The sequence below is a fragment of the Oncorhynchus mykiss genome, chromosome 8 (assembly GCF_057628025.1).
Source record: "Oncorhynchus mykiss isolate SJ-2025 chromosome 8, ASM5762802v1, whole genome shotgun sequence".
Classification (NCBI taxonomy): domain Eukaryota; kingdom Metazoa; phylum Chordata; class Actinopteri; order Salmoniformes; family Salmonidae; genus Oncorhynchus; species Oncorhynchus mykiss.
Genome location: NC_143029.1, coordinates 89,500,915 through 89,521,637, shown reverse-complemented (window position 1 = coordinate 89,521,637; position 20,723 = coordinate 89,500,915). Strand labels below are relative to the sequence as shown.

General features: G+C 43.5%; 1 pseudogene across 1 annotated transcript in view; it reads right to left on the bottom strand.

Moving 5' to 3' along the window:
• The window catches only part of LOC110530822 (receptor-type tyrosine-protein phosphatase mu-like), a 583,690-nt pseudogene that overhangs the window by 180,993 nt on the left and 381,974 nt on the right, over window positions 1–20,723 (bottom strand). The window contains exon 17 of the transcript XR_016482710.1: window positions 18,189–18,218. The product of XR_016482710.1 is annotated as a receptor-type tyrosine-protein phosphatase mu-like (transcript). The remainder of the gene's footprint in view (window positions 1–18,188; window positions 18,219–20,723) is intronic.

The window sequence follows — 20,723 nt, the reverse complement described above, 5'->3', positions numbered from 1 at the left end:
CAGTCCCCCCCCCCCCAGTCCTCTACCAGGTCCCCACCAGGCCTCTACCAGGCCTCTACCAGGCCTCCACCAGCCCCCCCCCCCCCCCCACCAGGCCCCTACCAGGCCCCTACCAGGTCCCCACCATGCCCCCACCAGGCCCCTACCAGGCCCCTACCAGGCCCCCACCAGGTCCCCGCCAGGCCCCCACCAGGCCTCCACCAGGCCCCTACCAGGCCTCTACCAGGTCCCGACCAGGCCCCCGACGTACGGACGCACGCACACACAAACACACACACCAGGCCCCCGACAGACCGCCTCTGCCTGGAAACATTTAGCTTAGAACGCCTGATGCAAGACGACGCCTGAGGGTAATAGTGTAGCGGCAGGGTAGCCTAGTGGTTAGAGTGTTGGACTAGTAACCGGAAGGTTGCAAGTTCAAACCCCCTGAGCTGACAAGGAACAAATCTGTCGTTCTGCCCCTGAACAAGGCAGTTAACCCGCTGTTCCCAGGCCGTCATTGAAAATAAGAATTTGTTCTTAACTGACTTGCCTGGTTAAATAAAGGTAAAAATATATTTTTTGTAAATAGTTGAAGTGCTGCTACTGACCCTGGAAGCTGACTGACAAATTGGAGACGTCATCAGCTTTCTTCTCTCTCTCTTTAGAGAGAGAAGAACGAGGGACTAAATGTTCGGCTGCCCTAGTCCGGGACTGTGTTCCAAATGGCTCCCTACAGTGCACTGAATTTGACCAGGGGCCCTATGAGTGAACAGTGGGCCATTTGGGCTGAAACCTTTGTCTCATTGCTTTATATCCGGACAAGGACAGAGGCAAGGTTTATCCATGCCTCGGGCTGCTATTATAACATTTGAAATTGCAGAAAATAACATTTAGGAACTTTCATTTGAGGCTTGAAAACGGTATCAATGTTCTCTTTCTTCAGGGGGGGGGTCCAGTAAATTAAGTTTCCTTCTTATCTGCTGCTGTTATGGTTTCTTCAGTAGACAGAAGACATGATACTACGGAACCACAAGGCTCCAATGGCTTCATTCGTAGGTGGCCCTAAAAAAAAAAATGTTCTCTACATTCTCTACCAAAGAGCACTCTTATTTTATTTTAGAGTGTACACACTTATTTATGTAGGTGATCAGGGAAGCTCAGTTGCTACTCTGATAAAGGTCCATCACAGTTCCGTAACATGGTGTGCTGCTATGCATCTCTGTTACACGAAGACTGATGGTTATGTCCTTCTCTTCTCATTTGTAAGAGGAGGTGAAGCTATGATAGATGGCTTTATAACAGCGGTGCGTAGAATGAGCTGAGACGACGTGTGTTTAACGGTGAGAGTGTGTCCCGTGTGTGTTGATGAATGTGAGTTTTCAGCATTCATCAAATTCTCTTCAGTGTAAGTGTTGGTAAATAGGTAGCCTTGGACTAGACCAGGGGTTATGGTGCACTTCATGACAAGTAGTGCACTAAATAGGGAATAGGGTGCCATAGGGCTTCTGGTCAAAAGTAGTGCACTATATAGGGAATAGGGTCCTATGGGGCTCTGGTCTAAAGTAGTGCCATCTATAGGGAATAGGGTGCCATAGGACTCTGGTCTAAAGTAGTGCACTATATATGGAATAGGGTCTACTAGGACTCTGGTCTAAAGTAGTGCACTATATAGGGAATAGGGTTCTATTTGGGAGTCCTCTCCACTATGTTGCTATTGTTAATATAAACAATAAACCATGAATGTCTCAGTATGTTTCTAAAGAGACCTAGCAGATCATGGAGTTGGACATATACCTACACTACATAAACTATGACGAGGACAATCCAGACTAAAGGATTCAGTACGTTTTCAGAGAGATTGTATATATCTGCCATGGAACCTGTAATTAGTGGATTGACTACTGTCATCTGAATCTAGCTGATGATCCCTGGATGACGACAACCCTGAATCTAACTAGCTGATGATCCCTGGGTGACAACAACCCTGAATCTAACTAGCTGATGATCCCTGGATGACAACAACCCTGAATCGAGCTGATTATCACTGGACAACAACCCTGTTGTTGTGTGAGCCTACACAGAACATCTAAACAACCCTGTTGTTGTGTGAACCTATACAGAACATCTACAATCTGAGTGATCTTCTAAATCTCAGGTTTGAATAACAAAATGACCGTGGGCATTGTGTATGGGTGTATAGTCGGGGATGGGTTGTGTTTGTGTGTGTATGGGTGTATAGTCGGGGATGGGTTGTGTTTGTGTGTGTATGGGTGTATAGTCGGGGATGGGTTGTGTTTGTGTTTGTGTGTGTGTGTATGGGTGTATAGTCGGGGATGGGTTGTGTTTGTGTGGAGGTGTGTGTGTATGGGTGTATAGTCGGGGATGGGTTGTGTTTGTGTGTGTGTGTATGGGTGTATAGTCGGGGATGGGTTGTGTTTGTGTTTGTGTGTGTGTGTATGGGTGTATAGTCGGGGAAGGGTTGTGTTTGTGTGTGTGTGTATGGGTGTATAGTCGGGGATGGGTTGTGTTTGTGTTTGTGTGTGTGTGTATGGGTGTATAGTCGGGGAAGGGTTGTGTTTGTGTTTGTGTGTGTGTGTATGGGTGTATAGTCGGGGATGGGTTGTGTTTGTGTTTGTGTGTATGGGTGTATAGTCGGGGATGGGTTGTGTTTGTGTGGAGGTGTGTGTGTATGGGTGTATAGTCGGGGATGGGTTGTGTTTGTGTGGAGGTGTGTGTGTATGGGTGTATAGTCGGGGATGGGTTGTGTTTGTGTGGAGGTGTGTGTGTATGGGTGTATAGTCGGGGATGGGTTGTGTTTGTGTGTGTGTGTATGGGTGTATAGTCGGGATGGGTTGTGTTTGTGTTTGTGTGTATGGGTGTATAGTCGGGGATGGGTTTGTGTGTGTGTGTGTGTGTATGGGTGTATAGTCGGGGATGGGTTGTGTGTGTGTGTTTCTGCTAAAACATGTTACAGAGAACTTCAAAACCCCTCAGCAGGATCGGTCTAATTTAGCTGCTCTGAGGCTACAGCTCTAAACCTAGCCCTGTTGGTGACACACACACACACACACACGCACGCACGCACGCACACGCACATACACACACACGCGCACACACACACACGCACACACACACACACACACACGCACGCACGCACGCACGCACGCAGGGAACACGCAGGGAACAGTGTGTGTGTGTCTGTCACCAACAGGGAATAATGACTGGGGGGGGGGGGGGGTGGGTACCCCTATTACCAATGGACATTTGTCATGGCTACAGTTGTTATCATTGTAAATGTGTACATATTATTATTATTATTATTATTATTGTTATTGTTATTATTATCATTATTATCATTATTATTATTAGTATTGTTATCATTATTATTATTATCATTATTATTATTATCATTATTATTATTATTATTATTAGTATTGTTATCATTATTTTTATTATCATTATTATCATTATTATTATTAGTATTGTTATCATTATTATTATTATCATTATTATTATTAGCATTATTACTATTATCATTATTATTATTATTATTATTATCATTATTATTATTATCATTATTATCATTATTATTAGTAGTATTGTTAGCATTATTATTATTATCATTATTATTATTATCATTATTACTATTATAATTATTATCATTATTATTATCATTATTATTATCATTATTATTATTATTATTATCATTATTATTATTATCATTATTATTATCATTATTATTATTATTATTATCATTATTATTATCATTATTATTATTATTATTATCATTATTATTATTATCATTATTACTATTATAATTATTATCATTCTTATTATCATTATTATTATCATTATCATTATTATTATTATTATCATTATTATTATTATTATTATCATTATTATCATTATTATCATTATTATTATTATTATCATTATTATTATCATTATTATCATTATTATCATTATTATTATCATTATTATTATTATTATTATTATTATTGTCTCTTATCTTCTTTTGAACATTCGCTGTTGGAGCTCAGAGCATAATAATAACACTGTACCCTGCGGGTTACATCGCGCCCCTGTGCACGTAACTAATAAACTCTAATCTAATCTATCTACCGTACCTATCGAATCTACTTGATCTATCTATTGTATCTATCTATCTATCTATCTATCTATCTATCTATCTATCTATCTATCTATCTATCTGTAATGCTCCGGGTGTCGTGGGTGTGGAGTCAAATGCAGGAGACAGAGAGTTCAATGCTGCGCGTCTTTTAATCGCACCAATGCACCACAGGGTGCTCACAAAAACGTTACGTTCCCAAAACACAGGGAATCAAAATGTACAATGGGAAACAATCCCGACCGGACACTAACACGTGCCTATACCACAGAGCCGAAGGTTTAAATAGAAATAATCCCGCACAACAACCAGGCGGGCCGGCTGTCTAATAAAGACAAACTAATTAAACATTCACAGGTGCTACCACTCAACATACAAGGAGGGGAAGGAAAAACAATCAGTGGCAGCTAATAGGCCGGTGACGACGACCGCCGAGCGCCACCTGCCCGGGAAAGGGAAACACCCTCGGTCGGACTCGTGACACTATCTATCTATCTATCTATCTATCTATCTATCTATCTACTGTATCTATCTATCTATCTATCTATCTATCTATCTATCTATCTACAGTAATTCAATTCAATTCAAGGGGCTTTATTGGCATGGGAAACGTGTTAACATTGCAAAAGCAAGTGAGGTCGATAATATACAAAAGTGAAATAAAAATGAACAGTAAACATTACACATACAGAAGTTTAAAAACAATAAAGACATTACAAACGTCATATTACGTGTATATACAGTGTTGCAACGATATACAAATGGTTAAGGGTAAAATAAATAAGCATAAATATGGGTTGTATTTACAATGGTGTTTGTTCTTCACTGGTTGCCCTTTTCTTGTGGCAACAGGTCACAAATCGTGCTGCTGTGATGGCACACTGTGGTATTTCACCCAGTAGATATGGGAGTTCAACAAAATGGGGTTTGTTTTCAAATTCTTTGTTGATCTGTGTAATCTGAGGGAAATATGTCTCTCTAATATGCTCATACATTGGGCAGGAGGTTAGGAAGTCCATCTCATTTTGTGGGCAGTGTGCACATAGCCTGTCTTCTCTTGAGAGCCATGTCTGCCTACGACGGCCTTTCTCAATAGCAAGGCGATGCTCACTGACTCGGTACATAGTCAAAGCTTTCCTTAAATTTGGGTCAGTCACAGTGGTCAGGTATTCTGCCCATGTGTACTCTCTGTTTAGGGCCAAATAGCATTCTAGTTTGCTCTGTTTTTTTGTTAATTCTTTCCAATGTGTCAAGTAATTATCTTTTTGTTTTCTCATGATTTGGTTGGGTCTAATTGTGCTGTTGTCCTGGGGCTCTGTAGGGTGTGTTTGTGTTTGTGAACAGAGCCCCAGGACCAGCTTGCTTAGGGGACTCTTCAGGTTCATCTCTCTGTAGGTGATGGCTTTGTTATGGAAGGTTTGGGAATCGCTTCCTTTTAGGTGGTAATAGAATTTAACGGCTCTTTTCTGGATTTTGATAATTAGTGGGTATCGGCCTAATTCTGCTCTGCAAGCATTATTTGGTGTTCTACGTTGTACACAGAGAATATTTTTGAACAATTCTGCGTGCAGAGTCTCAATTTGGTGTTTGTCCCATTTTGTGAATTCTTGGTTGGTGAGCGGATCCCAGACCCCATAACCATAAAGGGCAATGGGCTCTATGACTGATTCAAGAATTTTTAGCCAAATCCTAATTGGTATGTTGAAATGTATGTTCCTTTTGATGGCATAGAATGCCCTTCTTGCCTTGTCTCTCAGATCGTTCACAGCTTTGTGGAAGTTACCTGTGGCGCTGATGTTTAGGCCAGGGTATGTATAGTTTTTTGTGTGCTCTAGGGCAACAGTGTCTAGATGGAATTTGTATTTGTGGTCCTGGTGACTGGACCTTTTTTGGAACACCATTATTTTGGTCTTACTGAGATTTACTGTCAGGGCCCAGGTCTGACAGAATCTGTGCATACGATCTAGGTGCTGCTGTAGGCCCTCCATGGTTGGTGACAGAAGCACCAGATCATCAGCAAACAGCAGACATGTGACTTCGGATTCTAGTAGGGTGAGGCCGGATTCTGCAGACTTTTCTAGTGCCCGCGCCAATTCGTTGATATATATGTTGAAGAGGGTGGGGCTTAAGCTGCATCCCAGTCTCACCCCACAACCCTGTGTGAAGAAATGTGTGTGTTTTTTGCCAATTTTAACCGCACACTTGTTGTTTGTGTACATGGATTTTATAATGTCGTATGTTTTACCCCCAACACCACTTTCCATCAGTTTGTATAGCAGACCCACATGCCAAATTGAGTCTAAGGCTTTTTTGAAATCAACAAAGCATGAGAAGACTTTGCCTTTGTTTTGGTTTGTTTGGTTGTCATTTAGGGTGTGCAGGGTGAATACATGGTCTGTTGTACGGTAATTTGGTAAAAAGCCAATTTGACATTTGCTCAGTACATTCTTTTCATTGAGGTAATGTACGAGTCTGTTGTCAATGATAAAGCAGGGGATTTTCCGAAGGTTACTGTTGACGCATATTCCATGTAGTAGACTGTGATTTTGCTGTGGTCTGATAGGGGTGTCAGTGGGCTGACTGCGAACGCTCTGAGAGACTCTGGGTTGAGGTCAGTGATAAAGTAGTCTACAGTACTACTGTCAAGAGATGAGCTATATGTGTACCTACCATAGGAGTCCCCTCGAAGCCTACCGTTGACTATGTACATACCCAGCGTGCGACAGAGCTGCAGGAGTTGTGACCAGTTTTTGTTGGTTATGTTGTCATAGTTGTGCCTAGGGGGTCATATGGGGGAGGGAATGTATCTCTCTCTACTGTATCTCTCTCTATCGTATCTACTGTATCTCTCTCTACATATCTACTGTATCTCTCTCTACGTATCTACTGTATCTCTCTCTACGTATCTACTGTATCTCGCTCTACTGTATCTCTCTCTACAAATCTACTGTATCTCTTGCTACATATCTACTGTATCTCTCTCTATCGTATCTACTGTATCTCTCTCTATCGTATCTACTGTATCTCTCTACATATCTACTGTATCTCTCTACATATCTACTGTATCTCTCTCTACGTATCTACTGTATCTCTCTCTACGTATCTACTGTATCTCGCTCTACTGTATCTCTCTCTACATATCTACTGTATCTCTATCTACATATCTACTGTATCTCTCTCTATCGTATCTACTGTATCTCTCTCTATCGTATCTACTGTATCTCTCTCTATCGTATCTACTGTATCTCTCTCTATGTATCTACTGTATATCTCTCTACGTATCTACTGTATCTCGCTCTACAGTATCTCTCTCTACATATCTACTGTATCTCTCTCTACGTATCTACTGTATCTCTCTCTACGTATCTACTGTATCTCGCTCTACTGTATCTCTCTCTACATATCTACTGTATCTCTCTCTACATATCTACTGTATCTCTCTCTACATATCTACTGTATCTCTCTCTACATATCTACTGTATCTCTCTACATATCTACTGTATCTCTCTACATATCTACTGTATCTCTCTCTACGTATCTACTGTATCTCTCTCTACGTATCTACTGTATCTCGCTCTACTGTATCTCTCTCTATCGTATCTACTGTATCTCTCTCTATCGTATCTACTGTATCTCTCTCTATCGTATCTACTGTATCTGTCTGTCTGTCTGTCTACCCACTCTACTAGCTTATGAAGACTCCATTGAATCGTTGTGCATTCACTACCCACACAATGGCATTCTCCACCTGTAGGCTACAGTGCAGCTCAGTGTGTGTGTGTGTGTGTGTGTGTGTGTGTGTGTGTGTGTGTGTGTGTGTGTGTGTGTGTGTGTGTGTGTGTGTGTGTGTGTGTGTCTTTAACTTCCAGTTCTTTACCGGCGTACAATCGAAACAACCTTGAAAAGTGTTTATTTCCAAAGCTCTTTGTCTGCTGAACGATGGGAGATGAAGTGCTTGACAAAGGTCTGAATCCAGAGGCTCCATTTAGCTGCCACTATCAAACCATATCGCTACAACATCCAGGCTGATAAGGGCTGTTTTTACTGTAGTTCCACTATAACATCCAGGCTGATAAGGGTGGTTTTACTGTGGTTCCACTATAACAGCAGGCTGATAAGGGTGGTTTTACTGTGGTTCCACTATAACAGCAGGCTGATAAGGGTGGTTTTACTGTAGTTCCACTATAACAGCAGGCTGATAAGGGCGGTTTTTACTGTAGTTCCACTATAACATCCAGGTTGATAAGGGTGGTTTTTACTGTAGTTCCACTATAACATCCAGGCTGATAAGGGCGGTTTTTACTGTAGTTCCACTTTAACATCCAGGCTGATAAGGGCGGTTTTTACTGTAGTTCCACTTTAACATCCAGGCTGATGAGGGCTGTTTTTACTGTAGTTCCACTATAACAGCGGGCTGATAAGGGCGGTTTTTACTGTAGTTACACTATAACAGCAGGCTGATAAGGGTGTTTTTTACTGTAGTTCCACTATAACATCCAGGCTGATAAGGGCGGTTTTTACTGTAGTTCCATTATAACAGCGGGCTGATAAGGGCTGTTTTTACTGTAGTTACACTATAACAGCAGGCTGATAAGGGCGGTTTTTACTGTAGTTCCACTATAACATCCAGGCTGATGAGGGCTGTTTTTACTGTAGTTCCACTATAACATCCAGGCTGATAAGGGCTGTTTTTACTGTAGTTACACTATAACAGCAGGCTGATAAGGGTGTTTTTTACTGTAGTTACACTATAACAGCAGGCTGATGAGGGTGGTTTTTACTGTAGTTCCACTATAACAGCAGGCTGATAAGGGCGGTTTTTACTGTAGTTCCACTATAACAGCAGGCTGATAAGGGCTGTTTTTACTGTAGTTCCACTATAACATCGGGCTGATAAGGGCGGTTTTTACTGTAGTTCCACTATAACATCCAGGCTGATAAGGGCGGTTTTTACTGTAGTTCCACTATAACATCCAGGCTGATAAGGGCGGTTTTTACTGTAGTTACACTATAACAGCGGGCTGATAAGGGCGGTTTTTACTGTAGTTCCACTATAACATCCAGGCTGATAAGGGTGGTTTTACTGTAGTTACACTATAACAGCAGGCTGATAAGGGCGGTTTTTACTGTAGTTACACTATAACATCCAGGCTGATAAGGGCGGTTTTTACTGTAGTTACACTATAACAGCGGGCTGATAAGGGCGGTTTTTACTGTAGTTCCACTATAACATCCAGGCTGATGAGGGCTGTTTTTACTGTAGTTCCACTATAACATCCAGATTGATTAGGGCTGTTTTTACTGTAGTTCCACTATAACAGCGGGCTGATAATGGCGGTTTTTACTGTAGTTACACTATAACAGCGGGCTGATAATGGCGGTTTTTACTGTAGTTACACTATAACAGCAGGCTGATAAGGGCGGTTTTTACTGTAGTTACACTATAACAGCAGGCTGATAATGGCGGTTTTTACTATAGTTCCACTATAACAGCAGGCTGATAAGGGCGGTTTTTACTGTAGTTCCACTATAACAGCGTAGCTGATAAGGGCGGTTTTACTGTAGATCTGTCTGGCCACTCTACCATAAAGGCTTCATAGGTGGAGTGCTGCAGAGAAGGTTGTTCTTCTGGAAGGTTCTCCCAACTCAATAGAGGAACTCTGGAGCTCTGTCAGATTTACCATCAGGTTCTTGGTTAGCTCCCTGACCAAGGCTCTTCTCCTCCGATTGCTCAGTTTGGCCGGGCGGCCAGCTCTAGGAAGAGTCTTCATGGTTCCAAACTTCTTCCATTTAAGAATGATGGAGGCCACTGTGTTCTTGGGGACCTTATTTTATTACATTTTTATTTAACCTTTATTTAACCATGAAGGGCTCATTGAGATTTAAAATCTATTGTTCAATAGTGTCCTGGCCAAGATAGGCAGCACCAAGTCATTACAAAAATTACAGACAGACAACATGAAAAACTACAAGTAAACTAGTAAAAACCATAGAATTCACAAGAGTAAAACAAAATCAAAAACAGCAAAATAAAAACATTGACAGGTCAGGGGAATCAGTCTCAAGATCATTCATCAGTGATTTAAAAATACCAATCGGGACAAGTTACTAGAGAAGGCCAGCCAACCCTGGTATACAAAGTGCAGTGGTGCGTAAGGGTTTTGCAGTTTAAAATAAATCTCAAGTGCCATGGTAAAGGGTGTCAATTGATCTCAAACACTGAGCGGAAGCATTCATATATAAAATATCCCCATAGTCTAGTAAAGGCATAAATGTAGCTGATACTAGCCTCCTTCTGGCTTCAAAAGAAAAACAGGCCTTATTCCTAAAATAAAATCCCAATTTCAGCTTCAATTTTTTTGTAAGTTGTTGAATATGAATTTTAAAAGAGAGGCCTTCATCAATTAAAATTCCAAGATATTTACATGAGGTTACAACCTCAATCTCCTTGCCCTGACAGGTAGTAATAGGTGAAAGGTTCAGAGGTCTATTTCTTGCTTTAGAAAAAACACCATTAGTTTAGTTTTGTCAGTATTGAGGATAAGCTTCAATTGACACAAGGTATGTTGAACAGTATAAAAAGCCGTTTGCAAGTTCTGGAAAGCGACGAGGCACAACAGTAAATAACAGTATCATCAGCATAAAAATGAAGTTGTGCATTTTGGACATTTTTGTCTAAATAATTTATATAAATAGTGAATAAGAGAGGACCAAGTACAGAGCCTTGGGGCACACCATAAGCCCATCAAATTGAGTGCACTGAGCTCTATCAGACAGATAGTTAGCAAACCGTGCAACTGCATGCTCCGAAAGCGCTCCACTCGACAATCTCTGCCTTAGTATAGCATGATCAACTGTATCAAAAGCCTTAGAGAGATAAATAAAAAGTAAGACACAGTGCTGTTTTTTTTTTGTCAAGGGCTTCAGTGATATCATTTAAAAACCTTCAATACTGCAGAAATGTTTTGGTACCCTTCGCCAAGATATCTGTGCCTCGACACAATTCTGACTCTGAGCTCTACGGACAATTCCTTCAATCTCGTGGCTTGGTTTTTGCTCTGACATGCACTGTCAACTGTGGGACCAAGTTGATTTACGAAATGTCATATTGGCTTAGATATGGTGGTAGGGACATTTTAATTGAACATTGAGCTTCAATCAATGCATATACTATTCCCCCCACCTAAATAATATCGTCTTATCGTCTCAGGGGTAAAAGTAGACCTAATACATCATATTTTTCCCGTCTCAGTGAACCCTAAGGGGACTTAATAAATTCAAGCATTCCTCCACCTCAACGTAATCCCTTATGAACCTAAATCCTTAATGACAGACCGCAGATTGATCATTAATGCCAGATCACAGAGTGGACCTTTAATTACACTGAATTGATGAGGTCCTGGCAAACACACATAAACAGCATATTCTGGTGCCACATGTTCCACACATATACACACACACACACACTCTGTCTCTCTCACACACACGCACACACACACCCCATTCCAGTCAACAAGGTTTCCATTAATACAGAAGCTAGATAATCAACTGAAGCTTCAACAGAGTGATCAGCACAAGCAGTAATCATATCGTTATACTCTACAGGAAATGCTCTCTCTCTTAGAGAGAAGATTGGCTGTCCGCTACAGTGGGAGTAGCATTAGTTATACCAATAGATACACCAGGTCGGCGTGAATAACAGAAGTGCTAGTTACGGTCTGATCACCGCCAGATTATAATCCCTCTCTAGTTGAGGAATAGAGCCTCTTTCCTCTACTGTAGAGTTGCAGAACGTTTGAACATCTTGGCCATGTTCTGTTGTAATCTCCACCCGGCACAGCCAGAAGAGGACAGGCCACCCCTCAGAGCCTGGTTCCTCTCTAGGTTTCTTCCTAGGTTCCTGCCTTTCTAGGGAGTTTTTCCTAGCTACCGTGCTTCTACACCTGCATTGCTTGCTGTTTGGGGTTTTAGGCTGGGTTTCTGTACAGCACTTTGAGATATCAGCTGATGTACGAAGGGCTATATAAATAAATTGGATTTGATTTGATTTAGAATTATGAAGAGTTCTAGAGTTAAGAAGGGCTCTAGAGTTATAAATGGTTCTAGAATTATAAAGGGTTCTAGAGTTATGAAGGGTTCTAGAGTTATGAAGGGTTCTAGAGTTATGAAGGGTTCTAGAGTTATAAAGGGTTTGAGATATCAGCTGATGTACGAAGGGCTTCATAAATACATTTGATTTGATTTGAGTAGTCAAGCAGGGAAAAGAGTGAAGTAGAACCTCTATGCAAAATCTAAGGCTATTGTCTTGTAATGCAGGGAGAACAGAGCTAATTCTGAGAACCCAGTTTAGTGAAGTGGTATGAGTCCTATCCAGAGATCCATATTATTCAAAAGATCCTAAAATATATTTTTAGGCTATCACAAAGGGATAGATTGGAGTAGAATTTGTAAGCAAATTTTAGGCTATTGTCTTATAATGCAGGAAGATTGGGATTAAAATGTACATGTGACAGCAGAATTTTCAGCTAATTCTGAATATTGATGTTAAGAGGCTTGTCAGCTTATCATCACAGCTACATGGAGAGATGGAGGGAGGGATGGAATGATGGAGGGAGGGAGAGATGGAGTGAAGGGAGAGGTGGAGGGATGGAGAGATGGAGGGAGAGAGAGATGGAGGGAGGGAATGAGAGATGAGAGAGGGAGAGATGGAGGGAGGGAGGGAGAGAGAGACGGAGTGAAGCGAGGTGGAGGGAGGGAGAGATGGAGGGAATGAGAGATGAGAGAGGGAGAGAGGGAGGGAGGGAGGGAGGGAGGGAGGGAGGGAGGGAGGGAATGAGAGATGAAAGAGGGGGAGATGGAGGGAGGGAGGGAGAGAGAGACGGAGTGAAGCGAGAGGTGGAGGGAGGGAGAGATGGAGTGAAGGGAGAAGTGGAGGGAGGGAGAGATGGAGTGAAGGGAGATGTGGAGGGAGGGAGAGATGGAGTGAAGGGAGATGTGGAGGGAGGGAGAGATGGAGGGAGGGAATGAGAGATGAGAGAGGGAGAGATGGAGGGAGGGAGGGAGAGATGAAAGAGGGAGAGATGGAGGGAGGGAGGGAGAGAGAGACGGAGTGAAGCGAGAGGTGGAGGGAGGGAGAGATGGAGTGAAGGGAGAGGTGGAGGGAGGGAGAGATGGAGTGAAGGGAGATGTGGAGGGAGGGAGAGATGGAGTGAAGGGAGATGTGGAGGGAGGGAGAGATGGAGGGAGGGAATGAGAGATGAGAGAGGGAGAGATGGAGGGAGGGAGGGAGAGAGAGACGGAGTGAAGCGAGAGGTGGAGGGAGGGAGAGATGGAGTGAAGGGAGATGTGGAGGGAGGGAGGGAGGGAGGGAGCGAGGGAGGCGAGTGAAGGGAGAGGTGGAGGGAGGGAGAGATGGAGTGAAGGGAGATGTGGAGGGAGGGAGAGATGGAGGGAGGGAATGAGAGATGAGAGAGGGAGAGATGGAGGGAGGGAGGGAGGGAGAGAGAGACGGAGTGAAGCGAGAGGTGGAGGGAGGGAGAGATGGAGTGAAGGGAGAGATGGAGTGAAGGGAGAGGTGGAGGGAGGGAGAGATGGAGGGAGGGAGAGATGGAGGGAGGGAGAGAGAGATGGAGTGAAGGGAGAGGTGGAGGGAGGGAGAGATGGAGGGAGGGAGAGATGGAGTGAAGGGAGAGGTGGAGGGAGGGAGAGATGGAGGGAGGGAGGGAGAGATGGAGTGATGAGGAGCAGTGTGAAAGAATACAACTGGGCAGGGTTACGGAAGAGGAGAAGAGGAGAAGAGGAGAAGAGGAGAAGACAGGAGAGTTTCGCATGCTGTTTGGTGCCAGACAACAGCATTATATCTGATCATTCCTAATTCTTTATGTAATATATAGGACAGCATTGTTGGTTGCTTTAGTTGCTGGTATTTTTAGCCAGGAATGTTCCCACCGAAACAATACGTATGAACTACTAGCAGTAGATTAGAAAGGTCCCAAGACAGCCATTTCAACATCTGACTTTGACAAGCCAAAAGAAAGAAAATCATTAGAAGCCAAATGGAAATTCGTAAACTATATTGACTGTCTCCACACAAACATATTCTGAAGCCAAATGATCATCAATGCAGTTCAGGTTCATCATTTGATGAACAACAAACTGCTTGGAGGTCAAAACGAGAATGATGCTTGTTGTGAATTGTACAAAATATATAGTACTAATAATATAGAAAATATGCATGTAGCGTCCCTGTATGGAGACTACTGTCTGTCTGAAATGAGACAGGCAAGCGGTAAGCGGAGCTCCAAGTCTAGGTCCAAGAGGCTTCTAAAACAGCTTCTACCCCCCCAAGCCATAAGACTCCTGTACATCTAGTCAAATGACTACCCAGATTATTAGCATTGCCCCCCTCCCCCTCCCCCTCTCCTCTCAACACCACTGCCACTCTCTGTTGTCATCTATGCATAGTCACTACCTACATGTACATACTACCTCAACTAACCGGTGCCCCTGCACATTGACTCTGTACCGGTACCCCCTGTATATAGCCTCCACATTGACTCTGTACCGTAACACCCTGTATATAGCCTCCACGTTGACTCTGTACCGTAATACCCTGTATATAGCCTCCACATTGACTCTGTACCGTAACACCCTGTATATAGCCTCCACATTGACTCTGTACCGGTACCCCCTGTATATAGCCTCCACGTTGACTCTGTACCAGTACCCCCTGTATATAGCCTCCACATTGACTCTGTACCGTAACACCCTGTATATAGCCTCCACATTGACTCTGTACCGTAACACCCTGTATATAGCCTCCACATTGACTCTGTACCGTAACACCCTGTATATAGTCTCCACATTGACTCTGTACCGTAATACCCTGTATATAGCCTTCACATTGACTCTGTACCGTAACACCCTGTATATAGCCTCCACATTGACTCTGTACCGTAACACCCTGTATATAGTCTCCACATTGACTCTGTACCGTAATACCCTGTATATAGCCTCCACATTGACTCTGTACCGTAACACCCTGTATATAGTCTCCACATAGACTCTGTACCGTAATACCCTGTATATAGCCTCCACATTGACTCTGTACCGTAACACCCTGTATATAGCCTCCACATTGACTCTGTACCGGTACCCCCTGTATATAGCCTCCACATAGACTCTGTACCGGTCCCCCCTGTATATAGCCTCCACATTGACTCTGTACCGGTACCCCCTGTATATAGCCTCCACATTGACTCTGTACCGGTACCCCCTGTATATAGCCTCCACATTGACTCTGTACTGTAATACCCTGTATATAGCCTCCACATTGACTCTGTACCGTAATACCCTGTATATAGCCTCCACATTGACTCTGTACCGTAACACCCTGTATATAGCCTCCACATTGACTCTGTACCGCAATACCCTGTATATAGCCTCCACATTGACTCTGTACCGTAATACCCTGTATATAGCCTCCACATTGACTCTGTACCGTAACACCCTGTATATAGTCTCCACATTGACTCTGTACCGTAACACCATGTATATAGCCTCCACATTAACTCTGTACCGGTACCCCCTGTATATAGTCTCCACATTGACTCTGTACCGTAACACCATGTATATAGCCTCCACATTAACTCTGTACCGGTACCCCCTGTATATAGCCTCCACATATACTCTGTACCGGTCCCCCTTGTATATAGCCTCCACATTGACTCTGTACCGGTACCCCCTGTATATAGCCTCCACATTGACTCTGTACCGTAATACCCTGTATATAGCCTCCACATTGACTCTGTACCGGTACCCCCTGTATATAGCCTCCACATTGACTCTGTACCGGTACCCCCTGTATATAGCCTCCACATTGACTCTGTACCGTAACACCCTGTATATAGTCTCCACATTGACTCTGTACCGTAACACCCTGTATATAGCCTCCACATTGACTCTGTACCGTAACACCCTGTATATAGCCTCCACATTGACTCTGTACCGTAACACCCTGTATATAGCCTCCACATTGACTCTGTACCGTAACACCCTGTATATAGCCTCCACGTTGACTCTGTACCGTAACACCCTGTATATAGTCTCCACATTGACTCTGTACCGTAATACCCTGTATATATCCTCCACATTGACTCTGTACCGTAACACCCTGTATATAGTCTCCACATTGACTCTGTACCGTAATACCCTGTATATAGCCTCCACATTGACTCTGTACCGTAACACCCTGTATATAGTCTCCACATAGACTCTGTACCGTAATACCCTGTATATAGCCTCCACATTGACTCTGTACCGTAACACCCTGTATATAGCCTCCACATTGACTCTGTACCGGTACCCCCTGTATATAGCCTCCACATAGACTCTGTACCGGTCCCCCCTGTATATAGCCTCCACATTGACTCTGTACCGGTACCCCCTGTATATAGCCTCCACATTGACTCTGTACCGTAACACCCTGTATATAGTCTCCACATTGACTCTGTACCGTAACACCCTGTATATAGCCTCCACATTGACTCTGTACCGTAACACCCTGTATATAGCCTCCACATTGACTCTGTACCGTAACACCCTGTATATAGCCTCCACATTGACTCTGTACCGTAACACCCTGTATATAGCCTCCACGTTGACTCTGTACCGTAACACCCTGTATATAGTCTCCACATTGACTCTGTACCGTAATACCCTGTATATATCCTCCACATTGACTCTGTACCGTAACACCCTGTATATAGTCTCCACATTGACTCTGTACCGTAATACCCTGTATATAGCCTCCACATTGACTCTGTACCGTAACACCCTGTATATAGTCTCCACATAGACTCTGTACCGTAATACCCTGTATATAGCCTCCACATTGACTCTGTACCGTAACACCCTGTATATAGCCTCCACATTGACTCTGTACCGGTACCCCCTGTATATAGCCTCCACATAGACTCTGTACCGGTCCCCCCTGTATATAGCCTCCACATTGACTCTGTACCGGTACCCCCTGTATATAGCCTCCACATTGACTCTGTACCGGTACCCCCTGTATATAGCCTCCACATTGACTCTGTACCGTAATACCCTGTATATTTTGCCTCCACATTGACTCTGTACCGTAATACCCTGTATATAGCCTCCACATTGACTCTGTACCGTAACACCCTGTATATAGCCTCCACATTGACTCTGTACCGCAATACCCTGTATATAGCCTCCACATTGACTCTGTACCGTAATACCCTGTATATAGCCTCCACATTGACTCTGTACCGTAACACCCTGTATATAGTCTCCACATTGACTCTGTACCGTAACACCATGTATATAGCCTCCACATTAACTCTGTACCGGTACCCCCTGTATATAGTCTCCACATTGACTCTGTACCGTAACACCATGTATATAGCCTCCACATTAACTCTGTACCGGTACCCCCTGTATATAGCCTCCAAATATACTCTGTACCGGTCCCCCTCGTATATAGCCTCCACATTGACTCTGTACCGGTACCCCCTGTATATAGCCTCCACATTGACTCTGTACCGTAATACCCTGTATATAGCCTCCACATTGACTCTGTACCGTAACACCCTGTATATAGCCTCCACGTTGACTCTGTACCGTAACACCCTGTATATAGTCTCCACATTGACTCTGTACCGTAATACCCTGTATATAGCCTCCACACCCCCTTGTGTATATTGTTATATTGTTTTCACTGCTCCTCTTTAATTAGTTAAATCATTTATACACAAATGTCATAGTGTGACATGAATTTGATCATAACGTTGAAACTAAAAGGAGGCCTCTAACAGCCAGGTTAGAGAGGAGAACGACTACGGTTCGTCTCATGTAAAACACTAAGGTGCTTTGATGACAATTGCATCGGTTCTATTGTACAGGGGATATTAAAACGAAAATGCAGTTGAAATATTTGAAATGTGTACTTGGCTCAGGTCTGCGGGGCGAGACGAACGACACGGTTCCAGTCTCAACGACAGAAGAGCAAAAGCAAAAGCACCAAGACTGTTATGTTGCAGTGTTTACTTACAGGTAGTAAGTGTAGGAGTGGTAGGTTCTTCTGCCCAGTGGTACGTGGTAGGTGAGGTGGTACGTGGTAGGTGAGGTGGTACGTGGTTAGGTGAGGTGGTGGTAGGTTATAAGCAGTGGAGGACGGAGGAACGGGGGGGGGGGGGGATATGGAATGAAGGAAAGAAAAAGTACAAATACATTAATGTTTGAAAAAATAGATAAAATGGACAAAAACCATATGGTGGCTGGCAGGCAGGCAGGCAGGCAGGCAGGCAGGCAGGCAGGCAGGCAGGCAGGCAGGCAGGCAGGCAGGCAGGCAGGCAGGCAGGCAGGCAGGCAGGCATACATGAAAGGCAGACTAGTGAACGTGCAGAATAAGGTTATAGCTTGAAGTGGCGTGTAATGTGTGCCGATTCTTTCCACAGATTCGTTCTCTTTTTGAAAGCTAGTTGTTATTAAATACAATTGGAGTACAGGTCATGTTGAGAAATCACTTCCTGTTAGCTGATGTACACACACTTCCTGTTAGCTGATGTACACACACTTCCTGTTAGCTGATGTACACACACTTCCTGTTAGCTGATGTACACACACTTCCTGTTAGCTGATGTACACACACTTCCTGTTAGCTGATGTACACACACTTCCTGTTAGCTGATGTACACACACTTCCTGTTAGCTGATGTACACACACTTCCTGTTAGCTGATGTACACACACATCCTGTTAGTTGATGTACACCCACAACTGGTTAGCTGATGTACACACACAACCGGTTAGCTGATGTACACACACTTCCTGTTAGCTGATGTACACACACTTCCTGTTAGCTGATGTACACACACAACCGGTTAGCTGATGTACACACACAACCGGTTAGCTGATGTACACACACTTCCTGTTAGCTGATGTACACACACTTCCTGTTAGCTGATGTACACACACAACCGGTTAGCTGATGTACACACACAACCAGTTAGCTGATGTACACACACTTCCTGTTAGCTGATGTACACACACTTCCTGTTAGCTGATGTACACACACAACCGGTTAGCTGATGTACACTCACAACCGGTTAGCTGATGTACACACACTTCCTGTTAGCTGATGTACACACACAACCGGTTAGCTGATGTACACACACAACCAGTTAGCTGATGTACACACACTTCCTGTTAGCTGATGTACACACACTTCCTGTTAGCTGATGTACACACACAACCGGTTAGCTGATGTACACACACAACCGGTTAGCTGATGTACACACACTTCCTGTTAGCTGATGTACACACACTTCCTGTTAGCTGATGTACACACACAACCGGTTAGCTGATGTACACACACAACCGGTTAGCTGATGTACACACACTTCCTGTTAGCTGATGTACACACACTTCCTGTTAGCTGATGTACACACACTTCCTGTTAGCTGATGTACACACACAACCGGTTAGCTGATGTACACACACAACCGGTTAGCTGATGTACACACACTTCCTGTTAGCTGATGTACACACACTTCCTGTTAGCTGATGTACACACACAACCGGTTAGCTGATGTACACACACAACCGGTTAGCTGATGTACACGCACAACCGGTTAGCTGATGTACACGCACAACCGGTTAGCTGATGTACACACACATCCGGTTCTGTCTAAGACATGTTTAATAACGGACATATGTCATATATATTTGCGCTGCCTCTTCGTACATAAAAAACATACATCCATATTCGGAATGTAGTTCATGTACTGGGTCATGTTGTAAGAGCTAGTCGATGTATTCACCAAGCCAGGTTTCCATAACAACCTGCCCCGACAGACATCGTGTCACATATATTTGTGTGAAGACATTAGGATAAATTCCTGATTCTATGGATTTGACCTCCAAGAGTTAGTTCCAAATCGGAACTTAGAATGTCTTTAACACGGCTGTAAATCGGATATAAATAATGCAAATGAAATCAAATGGATCCAATTAAATCATCTCCCACTTCCTGTCTCATTTGATTAGGTCACACCGGAAATAATTCAGTTAAATAGCTGTTTGTTTGCACACGCCATACGGAATATCACACTGTACAAAACGTCAAATGGTACATTACTGGTAAAAACCAAGTATAGGTCTCGAAAAACGTCAGTTTAAACAGGCTCCATTACCAAGGAGCTAGCAACTACCACTCCCACCTCTGATACCAAGGAACTAAGATCTACCACTCCATCTACCCCCCACCTCCAATACCAAGGAACTAGCATCTACCACTCCATCTACCACTCCATCTACCACTCCATCTACCCCCCACTTCCAATACCAAGGAACTAAGATCTACCACTCCATCTACCCCCCACCTCCAATACCAAGGAACTAGCATCTACCACTCCATCTACCCCCCCACCTCCATTACCAAGGAACTCGCATCTAACACTCTGTCTACCCCCCACCTCCAATACCAAGGAACTAGCATCTACCACTCCATCTACTACTCCCACCTCCAATACCAAGGAACTAGCATCTACCACCCCATCTACCCCTCCATCTACCACTCCATCTAC